Source organism: Equus caballus, chromosome 15 (assembly GCF_041296265.1).
Source record: "Equus caballus isolate H_3958 breed thoroughbred chromosome 15, TB-T2T, whole genome shotgun sequence".
Classification (NCBI taxonomy): Eukaryota; Metazoa; Chordata; class Mammalia; order Perissodactyla; family Equidae; genus Equus; species Equus caballus.
Genome location: NC_091698.1, coordinates 86,887,526 through 86,903,689, shown reverse-complemented (window position 1 = coordinate 86,903,689; position 16,164 = coordinate 86,887,526). Strand labels below are relative to the sequence as shown.

The 16,164-nt window shown below is 35.1% G+C and overlaps 1 protein-coding gene across 25 annotated transcripts in view; it reads left to right on the top strand.

The window, feature by feature from the left end:
* NCOA1 (nuclear receptor coactivator 1) overlaps positions 1–16,164 on the top strand; it is a 250,453-nt gene that overhangs the window by 134,384 nt on the left and 99,905 nt on the right. For 18 of the 25 annotated variants that reach the window (XM_070235838.1, XM_023619408.2, XM_070235849.1 and 15 more), the window contains one exon: positions 8,735–8,891. The exons of the other annotated variants lie outside the window; for them this stretch is intronic. The gene's annotated coding sequence lies outside the window, so the exon portion shown is untranslated. The remainder of the gene's footprint in view (positions 1–8,734; positions 8,892–16,164) is intronic. 25 annotated transcript variants of the gene reach the window in all.

Below are 16,164 nucleotides of genomic sequence, written 5' to 3'. Positions count from 1 at the left end.
ACTTGCTAACAGAAGATGGATTTTTTTTTTCTGCTTCCTCCAAGTCACAATCCATGGCATCAGCTCCTGTGTATGGAGAGGCTTTCCCTTGGTCTAAAGCCAGTCTTTTTCTTAACTTTCCTGATTACTTGTTGTATAGCCCTTGCTGCCTATTGTTGATTCTGTTTCTCTCATGTAATTCTTTATGTTACTGAGTAATTTCTATTGCTAATTGGTTCTTGAGAATGTCAGGATGATGGATTTTAAAATTCTCAAAAAGATTAAGGTGTTAATAACATACATGAAGCAAAACTTTTAAAAGATTACAAAATAACAGGAAGATTAAAAATAAACAAATAAAATATTAGAAATAATAACAGTATTTGATTCCAGGTAAAAGTGGTAAGTTAAGCACACTTTAATATTGTTCCCTCCCCAAACCACAGTTTACTTAAACAACAGCAAAGATAAAGTCAATAAGGGTTGGGCTTTTTGTTTGTTTTTTTAGTCATAAATCCAGAGATGTAGAAGAATGAGAGAAAATATGGCAAAATTTTTGAGCCTGGAAAACAGCTAGAATAGTAACAATCTTATTAAACCTAAGAAAGTCCAGTTTTAAGTGGAGAAAGCTAAAGGTCAGTTGACTTTGTACTGGTGAATTTTCAAAGACCTAAGGCAGTGGTAGTACTGTGTAACTCTGAAGCTGGAGGTGAAGAAGGGCAGGGGACTAAAGTAAGGAGGATTTTTAAAAGCTACTTAAGAAACAGATGTCTGGGTCTCCTTCACTCTTTGTCATTTTGCTAATGCACTGCTCCCATCGTGACGGGTGGGAGACTTGAGTATATTCTCTAAGTTAAAACATGGGCCTCTGGGCTAGTAGACACCAGGCACATTGAAGGTAGAGGGGAATTCAGTGAGTATTGCCATTTTGAGTGCTGAAAGCCCCTGCCCTCTTCTCATTATTGGCTTCCCAAACTAAGGCCTTTATCCTCCAGGCAGGGAACAGGAAGAATCTTCTGTGTAGAATGTGACCAACTCAAGAAGAAAAACCTAAAGGCACAAAGAACTGTACGTAAATACTGTACTCTAGTTGGTAGGGTGCAGGTTAACAATTCTGAAACTACTTTATATGTTTACAGGTGTTGGGCAAATAGGTAAATAAGTGGTAGATAATGGGAGCCAGGTTCTTAAATCAATATTTGAGCCCTAACAAAGGGCCTGGGTAGGTTGCCCTGTGGTGAAGGTCACAGTCAGTAGCCCCATGTACATGTTAGAGCTTTCAATAAACTTTTTTTTTTTTTTAAGATTTTATTTTTTCCTTTTTCTCCCCAAAGCCCCCTGGTACATAGTTGTATATTCTTCGTTGTGGGTCCTTCTACTTGTGGCATGTGGGACGCTGCCTCAGCGTGGTTTGATGAGCAGTGCCATGTCCGCGCCCAGGATTCGAACCAACGAAACACTGGGCCGCCTGCAGTGGAGGGCGCGAACTTAACCACTCGGCCACGGGGCCAGCCCCTCAATAAAATTTTTATGCCCAAACAACTAAATACCATCAGGCATCTAAGGAAAGCATCTACTATGAATAACAGAAACCAAAATAAATAAATAGAAAACACAGAACAACTTGGAAAAAACAAACCATGCAGCCGAGAAAATTTTATGTGTATGTGCACACACACACACACATATATGTACATATCCAGCCATGTATAGATATATATGCATATATATACACATATAGACACAGACATACATATACCATATGTGTGTCTATAAAATACTACAGAAACATGGGATGCTGCATCCATAAAGCAAGAATAGGATATTTTAAAAAGCACATTCATAGAACAAAGAATTCTTATAAGTTAAGAATATATAGCAGAAAAGAAAAACTTAACAGAAGTATTGGATAATAAATTGAGGAAAATGTTTTAGAAAGTAGAGTAAAAAGACAAAGAAATGATAAAGAGAAGATAAAAGAAAATAAAGAGACGAGTTCTGGAGGGTCAACTTCCTATTATTAGGAGTTCCAAAAAGAACAGAATAAATGAAAGGAAAGAAAAGAATAAATAGTATAATCCAGGAAAATTTCCCAGAACTAAGACAAAGTGCCTATTGAGTCCTTAGTATAATGGATGAAAAGAGACCAACACCAGTTCAAAGAATAGGATGTCCGAATAGCCAGCTAAGAGGCTCAGTCTCCATAATATTCAGAGAAATGCCAGTTGAAATGAGATCCCTCTTTCAACTATTAGATTGGTTAAAAAAAATAAAGTCTGGTGATATCAAGTGTTGAAAAGAACCTGGAGAAAATAGTTCTCTCATACTCTACTAGTGGGAGTGTGAAACAATCATTTTGGCAAGCAATTGGACAAATAGAGTAGAGTGGAAGATATACAAATGCTACAACTCAGAAATTCCACTTCTGGATATCACCATTAGAAATTCTTGCACTTGTGCATATGGAAATATGAACAAGAAGCCATGTTACAAGAACACTCATTGAGGCAGTGTTTGTAATAATGAAAATTTATAGACAACTTAAATACAAGAATGGCTAAAATGTGGTATATTCACATACAGGCTATGAATGAAACACACATACCCTCAGCAAGGATAGAGTTCCAAAACATAATGCATGAAATCAGCAAAATGCAGAATATGTGTAGTTTAAATATGCAGTTTAAACATGTATATTTTAGAACATAAAACATCAGTGTGTGTTGTTTTATGGATATATTTCTATGGGTATGAATCTAAAAATTATTTTTAAAAATAAGCAGAAGGGTATTTACTAAGTTCATGATGATGGTTATCTCTGTCAGTGGGAGGGAGAATGAAGAGAGTGGGCTGTGTGTGAGTGTGGGGACTTTTGATTTATTGATAATGCTTTATTTCTTTAAAGAGAAAATAAATATATAAAAAATGTTTACTGTTATTAATTCTGGGTGGTAGATCCATAGATATTTATTTGTTCTATTTCTCTTTATATTTTTAAATCCTGACCCTGCATTTCTGCCTAACTCTAAGACAACAAAAGGAAGAGTGTTTTATAGATTTCATTTTTACACTCTCTCTGTGCTTGGTGCAGTATAGATACTCTTCTCTCACCTTGCTTCCCCGTCTGGTTCTTCAATCAGATTGAATTTAAGGAATTAAATTGAATAATTTAATAATTACATTAGAGGAATTGAGATGCTGCATTAGCCAGCACTTGTGCCAGAATCCAGCGTTAGAAACAGGTAATGAAGACAGAAAGGCCTTGCCCATGAGAGGAAAATTGGAACTAGTAATTGGAGCCCTCCAGCCATGCCCAGTAGTCACTGGGGTCTATTAGGAGTTTGTATCATCTATATCAGATCTCTCATTCTGGATTCCTAGGGGAGAGGTGATGAGGAAAGACTTTTAAAATACTGAACTATGAATAGCACAGATAATTACGTAATAATTACTGGAGAGATCTATTTTAAGAATAATAAGCTTATTGATTTCATAATAACAATCACGCATCAGATCCTCAGCACTGTTCTTTTTATCCCTATTCTTTCCTATTCCTCCTGTCTTCTTTGGTTCTCCATCACCTCTCTCTTGGTTTCCGTATTTTTCACTTCTCATTGTCTACCTGTATTTTTGAATGTGGATTTATCTTGGGCTTCTCTATCTTCATACAGTCCCTGAGTGACTGTGCTCAGCCTACCCTTCAGCATCTTCCCATATTCCCTTGCATGTTTGGCCATGAATCCATCAGTATTAGTAAGCTGTTCTCAGACCCTAAATCATTGACAGGAATTCATCTGGCTTCAGTTACTGCCTGGTTTTCAAAAAGCACCCATAAGAATGCTCAGGTTTTATAGAAGAGAGTGGCATTATTTGGCAATTATGCCTGCAGGATTCAGTACACAACTGATTTTTAGGAAGTGCTCTTCCTTGGAAGTCAAATATTGACAGAACCTGGATTTGTGGATGACTGGTATGCAAAGCTATCTTTGTCGTAGTCAAACACTACTTACCAATTCTTACACAGATTTACCTAGGGAAAATCCAAGGATATCATGCTTCACAGATGAAAGAAGATACAAAGTGGTAATCAGGAGGAATCTCAACCTGTAAGAAATGTTTTAGGGCACTAAGTTTATTACAAATTCAAATAAACTAGGCATATACAGTGAGAACAGTCCAACCAAATATAATATAAGTTAGGCTAACTTAACTATAAATCCCTTTCTTTCATAGTTTTGGCTATAAGTCAGTATAAAGAGCTGGTTCAAGTTTCTTTGAGTTTTTGAATTGTGGGTTTAAGTCAAGGAAAGAAAAAAAGTCTTGAAAATATAAAAAACTCTTAGTTTAATTTAGAGGGACTATAAGAGGTAAGCACTTTGGGGTCCAGGTGATAAGATCATCTAATTTTCTAATATTAAATATTCCGCTTTAGTATGGAATTCAAAACTGGAGGAAAGCATGATTTAGAAAAACATAGATTTTATATAAAAAGCAAAAGCCTATAAGACAAGCATTAAAAAAACCATTACAAATATATTGTAAAACAAAACAAAAATAGATTTGTATTATTGATAGTAAAATGTGCTAGATATGTATAAAGTAAACCACTAATTTTACGTTTGAATATGTGAATTAATTTTGGGGAGAATTGACTTCATAACATTATTGAGTCTTTGAACCCATAAACATATTTAATCACTTTACTTATTTATTTATTTTGATCTTTTTTCATTTCAGCAGTGTTTTATAATTTTAAGTGTGTAGGTTTTGCTTATCTTTTGTTAAATTAATTCCTAAGTATTTTGTTTTTTGGTGCTATTCTAAATAAGATTATATTTCTTTTCCAGTTGTTTGCTGTGGTCCTACAGAAACACAGTGGATGTTTGTATACCTTGTGTTCTACATCTTCGCCAAAGCCCTTAGTAATTCTAGTGAATTTTTTTCAGATTCTTTAGAATTATATACCAAAAAATCAGTTTTTAAATGAATAAAGGCAATTTTAATTCTTTATTTCTAACTTCCTTTTATTTCTTTTTCTTGACTGATTGCACTGAGTAGGACGTTCAGTACATCCATTATAATATTGAATAGAAGTGGTTAGAGTGGACATTCTTGTCTTTTTCACATTAGGAAACCTCCCAATATTTCACTGTTACATAAAATACTAGCTGTAAGTTTTTCATTGATCCTCCTTATCAGTTTGAAGAAGTTCCCTTTAATTCTTAGCTTGCTGGGAATTTTATCATGAATGGGTGCTGAATTTTGTCCGATTCTTCTTCTGTATCTACTGAGATGTTTATTTGCTTTTTATTCTTCTAATATGGTAAATTACATTAATTGATATTTGAATTTTAAACCGCCTTACATTCCTTGGACAAACCACACTTGATCATGGAGTATTCTGATATATTGCTGGATTCAGTTTGCTGTTTTGCATCTGTATTCATAAGGCTGGCTTTCTTTTCTTGTAATATCTTTGTCAAGTTTTGGTATTAGGGTTTTGCTTGCCTTAATAAAACAAGTTGGGGAATATCTCTCTTCTGTTTTCTGGAAAGTGTGTAAGACTGTTATCGTTACTTCCTTAAATGTTTGACAGAAATCACTGGTGAAGCCATCTGGGCTTGGAGTTTTGTTGTGTTTTTATTACAAAATAATTTTTTCTAGTATTTTTGTGGTTTTAGTAATTTCTGTTTTTCAAAGGATTCTTCATTTTATCTGAGTTACTGAATTGATTTGCATCGTATGGTTTAGAACATAATATCAATAGAATCTGAAGTAATATCTCTCCTTTTGTTCTGATATTTATAATTGTGTTCTCTCATTTTTTCTTGATCAGTCTTGCTAAAGTATTTACAATTTTTTTTATCTTTTCAAAAAAGCAACTTTTGTTTTAATTCTTTTCATTTGTCCACTCTTCAGATTGGGTATTGTTTTGACATCAAGTTTACTCACTTGTTTTTGTGCCATCTTAAATCTACTATTAAGCCTATCCAGTTAATTAAAAATTTTGATATTGAACTATCTAGCTCTTGAATTTCCATTTATTTCTTTTTTATAGTTTCTGTTTGTTGCCAGCATTTGCCAGATGACAAATGATCTTACTCATTGTAACATCTTGAACATAGTTATAATAAACTGCTTTACCATCCTTGTCAGTTATTTCCAACATCTAGATCATCTTGTGGTAGGTTTCTATTGACCATTTTTTCTCCTAATCTTGAGTTACAATTCCTAGCTTTTTTGTATGTTTGGTAATTTTTTGTTGTGTGATGAATATCGTGGATGATAGTGTGGATGATATTGTGGATATCTTTTTCTGAAGAGTATTGATTTTTGTTCTAGTAGACAGTTAAATTACTGGCTAGAAAATATACACTTACCATACAACCCAGCAATTGCACTTCTGGGTATTTATCCTAGAGAAATGAAAACTTAGGTTCACACAAAAACCTGAATATAAATATTCACAGCAGCATTATTCATAATAGCCCAAAACTGAAAACAACTCAAATGTACTTCAACAGGTAAACAGTGAAAAAAAAACTGTGGTACCTCCATACTATGGAGCAAATACAAAGGAATGAAATGCTGATATACACAAGTTGGATGGATCTCAAGGGCATTAGGCTGAGTAAAAAAAGCCAATCCAAGATGTTTCCAGGAGCCAGCTCTGGTGGCCTAGTGGTTAAGTTCAGCATGCTCTGCTTCAGCAGCCTGGGTTCGGTTCCCGGGTGCAGATCTAACCACTCTGTTAGCAGCCATGCTGTGCTGACAGCCCACATACTGAAAAATGGAGGAAGACTGGCATGGATGTTAGCTCACGGCAAATCTTCCTCAGCTGGAAAAAAAAAGTTACCATATTATTTGATTCAATTTGCGTAACATTCTCAAAGTGATAACATTATAGAAATAGAGAACAGGTAAGTGGTTGACAGGAGTTGAGGAAGAAGGAGGAGGGTGTGATTATAAACAGCAAAAGAGAATCTCAGATGTGCTATGTTTATATGAATCTATTCATGCGCATTTTAATGTCATAGAATCATAAACAAAGATGTTCAAAAAAATGAGTGCATAAAAAAACTGAGATAATTCAAATAAGGTGTATAGTCTCGATAATTGTATTGAGCCAATCAGTTTCTTGGTTTGGGTAAGACACTGTAGTTATATAAGATGTCCCCATTGTGGGGTAGGTGAGTGATGCATACATGGAATCTCTCTGCTTTGATAATTTCTTGTTAAGTTGTGAGGCTATAATTATTTCAAAATAAAAAGTAAAAAAAAAAAACTACTGGCTGATTTTCTTGAAATTGGAGGCTTGGTTTTTATACTTTGTCGCATCAGATGTATTTTAGTTGTGCCCTTAGATTTAGGAGAATCCTTAGTCCTGGGATAGTCTTTACTCCTATGATGTGGCCTGTCTGTGGTTTCTATGAGAAGCCTGTTGTATTCACCAAGCCCTTTTAACTTGGCAGGGTTCAAAATCCAAGCTATGTCTCCCCTGTGGTAGGCAGCAGCTGAAATCTCTGTTCAGCTTTTCCATCTTCCAGCTGTTGCCTTCTTTTGGGCTACTTGGAATCTCTCTGTGCATGAGCAGGTCAGGAATCAGCCAAGGGTGTGAGGAACGTTTGTGTACAGATTGGAGCCCCTCCCCCACCCTCCTTACTGTACTCTTCTTTCCATGATTTTCTCCTCCTATTACCTAGCTTTCTGGCAGCTCTGAACTACATTCTCCAGTGCTTCAGACAATGAGACTGGATTTCTCTTTTAGGTCTAGCCTCCTAAGGGGGTGTACTGGGAGGAGTTCTCTTAAGGGAAAGTCTTATAAGTGTATATGTCATCCATTGTGGTTCCTTTCTTTCAATGATCAAATCTCCTACATTTTTGCCTGCTTTTTTTTCACTTTTCAATGTCTTTGAACAGTTATTTTTTATAGAGTTAGTAATCGTTATCTGTGGACAAGTCAGTCCAATACAAGATAGTCCATCATTACTGGAACCAGAGCTCAACACATTTTACTTTTAATTATTATGAATATAAAGTGTTTGCACACTTTTTCAATAAAAAATTTGAAAGTACAATATCATAGTAGCTTTAATACATAGTGAGGAATATTACATAATCAAGGAAAGAATTAAATGCAAACTGAGGGGCCAGCCTGGTGGTGCAGGAGTTAAGTGCGCATGTTCACTTCGGCGGCCTGAGGTTCGCAGGTTCTGATCCTGGGTCCAGACATGGCACTGCTTGGCACGCCATGCTGTGGTAGGCGTCCCACATACAAAGTAGAGGAAGATGGACATGGATGTTAGCTCAGGGCCAGTCTTCCTCAGCGAAAAGAGGAGGGTTGGCAGCAGTTGGCTCAGGGCTAATCTTCCTCAAAAAAAAAAAAAAAGAAAATACAAACTGAAAACATGAGAATTCAGAATTTATAAGTAGAAAGAATAAACATACAAATGCAGCCCGAAAAAGTTTTTAAAAGGCACATAAATGAATCTTTCCAAAGATTAAGGGCCGAATATAATCATGTATTACTTAAGCAGCTGTCTTAAGTAGGAATACATGCTTACTCACCAGAAAGGACTTCAGTTCTAAAATCAGATCTTCATCCATTGTCTTGTGGAAATATTTTTTCATTTGGCCTTAAAAGTTGCCTTTTCTTTCTTTACCTGGCATTTTCAAGCTTTATCAATTTCTTAGAGAATGAAATGACAATCTAACCTCCTTTCTGCTTTTATTTTTTTCTTCTCCTTTGTTTTAGTTGTTTGCATAATTGGCTTTAAATAAAGTGAGAGTGAAGAGACTAGAACCATTTTTGGAAAACGTCGTTGCCCCATTTCACTGGAAGTTACCCTCCGGAACACTAGATTTGACCATATCTGTTTTGAGGACTCATTATGAACAAAGAAGTCACCCAGGTAGGAATTGTAGCTCTGTTTTTCAAGAGCTTTGTCTCTCCAGAAGTATGGAGGGGAAATGATTGCCTTTTGACTTATTGTTTATGGAAATATATGTTTGATCTCAGAAGCTTCAAGGTTGTTATAAAACAAGTGCTGATATTCCTAAATGAAAGTGTTAGAAAAGTTCTAGATTATACTTTATAAACCACTTTAATGCACATTGAAGTTAACGTGGCTTTAGATTGATATCTTACAATGAGACCCTCAGGTCTCTACTGAATTAAAAATGGCAGCAGAAAAACTATACTGAAGCATCACAAGATTTGGTCCATATATTTCTAACATACTTCCAGTCATTAATTCTATGTATTTATCTAGTGTCCACTTTGTACATTTGGGCTATTTACATTGTTGCTGTTTCCTAAGAATCTGTGAGCTAACTGAGGGAATAGAACTCATGTACCCGTGAACATGACAATGGTCATAGCAGCCTGTTGGTGGAAAAATAAACGTGCCTACGCCAAGATGGTGGGTAAAAGTTGAAGAGTAATCAGAAACTGGTAAATCAGTAAGGGGATGACTTCCAGCAGGAATTTTTTAAATTAATAGACTTTTTAATTGAGTTATAATACATAGAGGTAAAAATCACAAATCTCAAGTGTATAACTCTTGAGTTGTCATGTATGTACTCAACATATTTGTGTAAACAGTGTCCAAATTAAGAAGGAGAACAATATCAGCATCCAGAAATACCTGGCCCACCTGTACACCACCCACTTTTAAAGGAAGAGACAGTTGTCACCATGGAGAGTGGTAGCTGTCGACTTGGAAGGTGGGGTATAATAATCACAGAACTTAAAGGCAGTTAAATCTAGTTGGCCGACAAGCAGTGCCTATCTTTGTAATAAACAGTGAACTTGGGAGATGGAGGCAAGACGATCAGTTGGCAGAGAGCAAGGACTGGAGGTGCAAAATGATTTGAAAAGATATTCATTTAATCCTGCTACCTCTCTTTAAAATCTCCTTGGTTTCTAGAACAAACACACATCAGATTTCTGGCTTTTGTTTACTGGTGATACGTTTTATTTGTTAACTTAAGTTTTGTGTTATTTGAAATCAGACTGTTAGTTCTCAATAAGAAGAGATAAATGAGTTAATAAGCATTGTGATTAATGAAAAGGTTTTCAGAGTAAGATGTATTATAATTAAGAGAGATTTTAATCATGTAGGAGAGCCCTCTCTTTAGGAGTTTTCAGGAAGGGAACGTTAGTACCTTGACTTTATGAAAGAGAAAGGGAAAGAAAATAGAATAATATAGTGATTGAACTCTGGCTTGTGTGTCTTTTTTTTCTTTTAACTCATTGTTCAGTGAATGACTCTGACAAAGTCGTATTTTCTTCATGTCACAATGAAAATTTTTATCTTTTCTATTTCCCTTTAACATTTATTAAAAACAATATTTGCAAGATTGGTATGCCGTACACCTGTATGTCCCTTGCCCAGTTTCAGCAACTATAAATATTTTGTTATATTTGCTTTATCTCTCTCTCCCTTAACTACTAATTCTCCATCTCCTCCTCCTCCACCACCATTTTGATAATGATGACGATGATGATGATGGTGTATCATTTGAGAGTAAGTTGTAGACATTCATGACCCTCACTCCTAAATACTCAATATATATCTCCTACTTAACCACAATATGATAATCAAATTCAGGAAACTTAACGTTTTCATTATTATTAACTTATATATAGTCCATATTAAAATTTCATCAGTTGTCTTATCCAAAACCATAAATTGCATAGTTGTCACGTTTCTTTGGTTCCTTTAACCTGGAATTGTTTATCAGCTTTTCTTTGTCTTCCATGATACTGACATTTTGGAAGAGTACAGGCCATCTGTTTTGTACAGTGGCACTCATTTTGAGCCTGTCTTTTCCATCTAGGTTCCTTTCTAAAGAGACTATAATATGAAACTTTGGAGATTCATAGATTTGTTACTGAGAATCTTATCTGGTAGAACAAAGCCCAGAAAGATTTTTTTTTTAGGAGAAAGTATGTTAAAACATAGTAGGAGCTGGGGCTGGCCCCGTGGCCAAGTGGTTAAGTTCGCGCGCTCCGCTGCAGGCGGCCCAGTGTTTCGTTGGTTCGAATCCTGGGCGCGGACATGGCACTGCTCATCAAACCACGCTGAGGCAGCGTCCCACATGCCACAACTAGAAGGACCCACAACTAAGAATATACAACTATGTATCAGGGGGCTTTGGGGAGAAAAAGGAAAAAATAAAATCTTTAAAAAAAAAAAAAGTTTAAAAAAAAAACATAGTAGGAGCCCAAAATTTCATAATGTAGATTCCTACAGATGATTTAAATATTATTGAAAGAAATTTTATGTATGTGTGCTTGTATATATATATAATCTTAGAATCCAAGATTTAGAAATTTTTGAACAAAAATTGGGGTTTATAAAGGCAGAACTTTTAAAAAAATTTTTATTGAGATTATGGTAGTTTACAACCTTGTGAAATTTCAGTTGTACATTATTGTTTGTCACCTGTGTTGTAGGTGCACCATTTCATCCTTTGTCCTCACTCCCCACCCCCTCTTTCCCCTGGTAGCCACTAATCTGTTCTCTTTGTCTACATGTTTAACTTCCACATATGAGTGGAGTCATACAGAGATTGTCTTTCTCTATCTGGCTTATTTCACTTAACATAATACCCTGAAGGTCCATCCATGTTGTTGTGAATGGGACGATTTTATTGTTTTTTATGGCTGAGTAGTATTCCATCGTATATATATACGATATCTTCTTTATCCAATCATCAGTTCATGGGCACTTAGGTTGCTTCCACATCTTGGCTGTTGTAAATAATGCTGCAGTGAACATAGGGGAGCATGGGACTTTTGGAATTGCTGATTTCAAGTTCTTTGGATAGATTCCCAGTAGTGGGATGCCTGGGTCATATGGTATTTCTATTTTTAATTTTTTTGAAAAATCTCCATAGTGTTTTTCATAGTGGCTGCACCAGTTTGCATTCCCACCAGCAGTGTATGAGGGTTCCTTTTTCTCTACAACCTCTGCAACATTTGTTACCTTTTGTTTTGGTTATTTTTGCCATTCTAGTGGGTATAAGGTGACATCTTAGTGTAGTTTTGATTTGCATTTCCCTGATGATCAGTGATGATGAACATCTTTTCATGTGCCTACTGGCCATCTGTATGTCTTCTTTGGAGAAATGTCTGTTCATGTCTCCTGCCCATTTTTTGATCGGGTTGTTTGATTTTTTGTTGTTGAGTTGTGTGAGTTGTAAAGGCAGAACTTTTGATGTTGAAGGAATAGCACATTTACATTTTAAGGTGAATCACATCTCATAGGAAGTAATTGGTTTTATATTATAATGATCATAGAAGATGTCAAGATTAGGTGTATTATCAGTATTATTTATTACCACGTGATGTTTGGACTAAGAATTGAAAAGATCTTCTGTTCATGTGTTTGAGAAGCTTGTAAATACCACCCATGATTTTTAGATGTGGTATAATTTAACATCAGCTTTTCTGGAAAGACTCCTAATGAAGAAACATTTTAATATAGCGGCAAAAGCAAAAAAATTGGAACTCTGTTATTGGCTTTTCTATTTACCAGTCATTTGACTGTAAATTAGTTACATAAGTTAAAACATAGACAGGTTCTGGAGCCAGATTACCTAAGAATGATTTCTACCTCTGCCACTTAGGATGTTGGGCAGATTAAGTAATCTCTCCATGCCTCAGTTTCCTCATCTCTAAAATGGATTATAATGGTACCTACTTCATATTTTATGAATGAATGAATTAGTAGGGTTTATGAGCAAATAATATAAGTTAGATGTTTAGGATTTTGACTGGCACATAGTAAATCCTATGTAAGTGTTAGTCTTTATCATGTCCTTGTCATCGTCGTTGTCATCAGACCATCGTTTCTTTATTAGTAAGATAAAACCGTTGAGCTCAATCAGTGATTCTGTGAAGTGGAGGTAACAATAATACGCACTTCATAGGGCAATTGTGAGGAATAAATGAGTTAATACATATAAAACACATAAACAAAATATATATTATTATATTGTCATATCCTTTAATTAAATGCTTATTAATGGGCCTATGTATTTTTGTGAACCTTTTCTGAACTTTGTTCGTCCAAAATTCTTTGTTACTACTGACTTTGTATTGTGAAAGTGGGAACAGGCAAGATAGGCATTTTGTGTATTCTAAGTGGCCTGTAGTCAAAAAGTTTGGGAAGCACTGTACTAAATGACAATTGCTGGGAACCCTCTTATTCTGAAATTTTGTAAATCCACATCTCCAGTTTAAAATTTATAAACATTGTTTTCGTAGTTATTCTGTTGAGAACATTGGAAAGTGAAATTTGAGTTTCATTGTTTAGAGAGTCTTTAGTTGGGCATTGTACTAGAAGGGCTATAACTAGATAAATTAGTATTAACATTGAGGAGATATTGATGCTATTTAACCAGCTATTCACCTGAAATGCTTGGGGATTTTTTTTTTTTTCATTTTTCAATGGATATCAATGAAGTTTTTTCCCCAAATATTAATGAATCAAGTGAGATGACTTAGGTTTTAAGCTGGGTTTTAAAAAGCGCGTATCTTTTCTGTAAACTGGGGTGATGGAGATTGTATGTAGAGTTATGTTCTGATTTTAGTCATGCCCATTCTCCTCCAGTTGTGCAGATAACCCTGAAATTAACTGGAGGTTTATCTGACTTGATCATGTTCTGGTGCCCTCAAGATACAATTCCATTGTTTGGCAAATTATTTTGACCCGTGCAGGTCTATTACTTTGGTACTTCTGCTACCTTATAATATTAAAGATCAGATCTCCGTATATGTATTTTTCTTTTATTGGTTTATCTATGTGCATTTAACCATACTGAATTCTGAAATGAGTTTCTAAAATATTTGAGGGAAATTGAACACCTTCTGATCAGGAGCTTAATTCTTTGTTTTAGATATTGGAGTAATTTTATGTAACAAATGTGGTTATTTGATTGTGGATAATCATCTGTGGGTTATCTGTGTCTAATGCTGATCTTAATTCTCTTCTGGCCCCAGCTTCTAGCTGTTTTTCTCCTCATCAGTATCTGAATCTGTGAAAAGAGGGTGGAGTTGGTGGAACAAGACAGACATTGAAATTTTCATCACTTAATTTTCTCTCTGGGATTGCTGTTTTTTTTAAGGCTGTTGCTGCTTTGCTAGACTGTTATAAACTGTTCTGTGTGCATGCAAGTAAATATCAAATACATATTTTGTTATTTACACATAGACAGCTGTAATTAGGAAAACCGATTTTAATTTTTTTTTCTTTTTAAGGCATACCAACATATTTTTCACGAGTTAGAACAACACAAAAGTAATTTTTGGAAGAATGTACAGCATATCTACAATTACCCAATGTCATTTTAAGATACTAGAATCATCTAGTTTCATAGATTTACAAGGAAATGTTGAGGATATTTTTGCCAAATGATTTTAATAAGATAGCTGGCACAAATGTGTATTTTATATGCTAACTATTTTTCCTCAATCACAAATTCGTACAATAGGAGTATTTTAGCAAGGCAAATATGTTTATTTTTATCTTAAAAATTAAATTTTAAATAAAGTCAATGTGAGGAATTTAAAATATTGGGTTTTAAAACTAGTTTGGTTTTCCTCTTCTTTCTATATACGTGTTAATAGAAAAAAATTAACTTTTACACTTTTTCCAAGCTTGTTCTTTCCATTTAGAAAAAATTACTGCAAAGAAAGAAAGCATTGTCTCTTAATTTGTAGAATAACCTTTTAGTAGTAAACATAAACTTATTAAATACATTGTTTTAAACATTACATACTTTTAGAAGTTAAGTTACCAACTCCTTGATAATGTCTTTATTATTAGCATAATAAATTTAAAAGACTTTATGCAAGGTTTTCTTTTACAAAAAACACTTTAAGAAAAATCTGATATTTACAGAATCAGTGAAATATGATTAAATGATGTCTTTATTTTAAAGAACTCTTTGCTTTGAATCCATCTTTTTGCCTTTGCTTTTTATTCCTGGCCATAGTGGTTGAGATATTGGCAGATCATTTATGGCAGAGGCTTATGGGGGCAGGAGCTCTTCTCTGGGCCAGGGATAACCACCATCTGAGTGTTGGTCCCTGGCTTCATGGGTTCAGAGAGAATTTTTGTTTCCAGATGTTTAGGGAAATACTTGTTCAGTCCTTAGCTTCAAAATATCTGGTTTTTAACAAAAAACTAGGAAGCGTGCAAAGAAACAAAAAAGTATGGCTCACACACAAGAAAAATGACAATTAATATAAACTGTCTTTAAGGGAAGCCAGATATTGTACTAATCAAAGAAGTAAAAGTAAGATAAGTTGGATTTCGTCAAAATTTAAAACTATTGTTCATCAAAAGACACTATAAAGAAAGTGAAACGGTAGCCCACAGAATGGGAGAAAATATTTGCAAATCATATATCACATAGGGGTCTAGTGCCTGAATATAATAAAGAACTCTTACCAGCGGACAGTAAAAAGACAACTCAATTAAAAAATCGGCAAAGGACCTGAGTAGACATTTCTCCAAAGAAGATATACAAATGGCCAGTAAGCACGTGAAATGATGCTCTATGTCGTTAGTGATCAGGGATATGTAAATCAGAACCGTAATGAGATACTATTTCACACCCAGTAGGATGGCTATAATTAAAATAAAATTAAAAAACAGAAAATAACTTTTGGCAAGGATATGGAGAAATGGGAACACTTGTACACTGCTGGCGACAGTTTAAGATGGTGTACAGCCACTGTGGAAGACAGTTTAGCAGTTCCTCAAAAAGTTAAAGAGAGTTGGGGGCTGGCCCCGTGGCCGAGTGGTTAAGTTCGCGCGCTCCGCTGCAGGCGGCCCAGTGTTTCGTTGGTTCGAATCCTGGGCGCGGACATGGCACTGCTCATCAGACCACGCTGAGGCAGCGTCCCACATGCCACAACTAGAAGGACCCACAACAAAGAATATACAACTATGTACCGGGGGGCTTTGGGGAGAAAAAGGGAAAAAAATAAAATCTTTAAAAAAAAAAAAAAAAGTTAAAGAGAGTTACAGTAAGACCCAGTAGTTCCACTCCTAGGTGTTTACCCAAGAGAAATGAAAATATATTCACACAAAAATTTGCATATAAATGTCCATGGCAGTGTTATTGATAAATAGCCCCCAAAAGGAAAAACCTGGCTGGCCATCAATT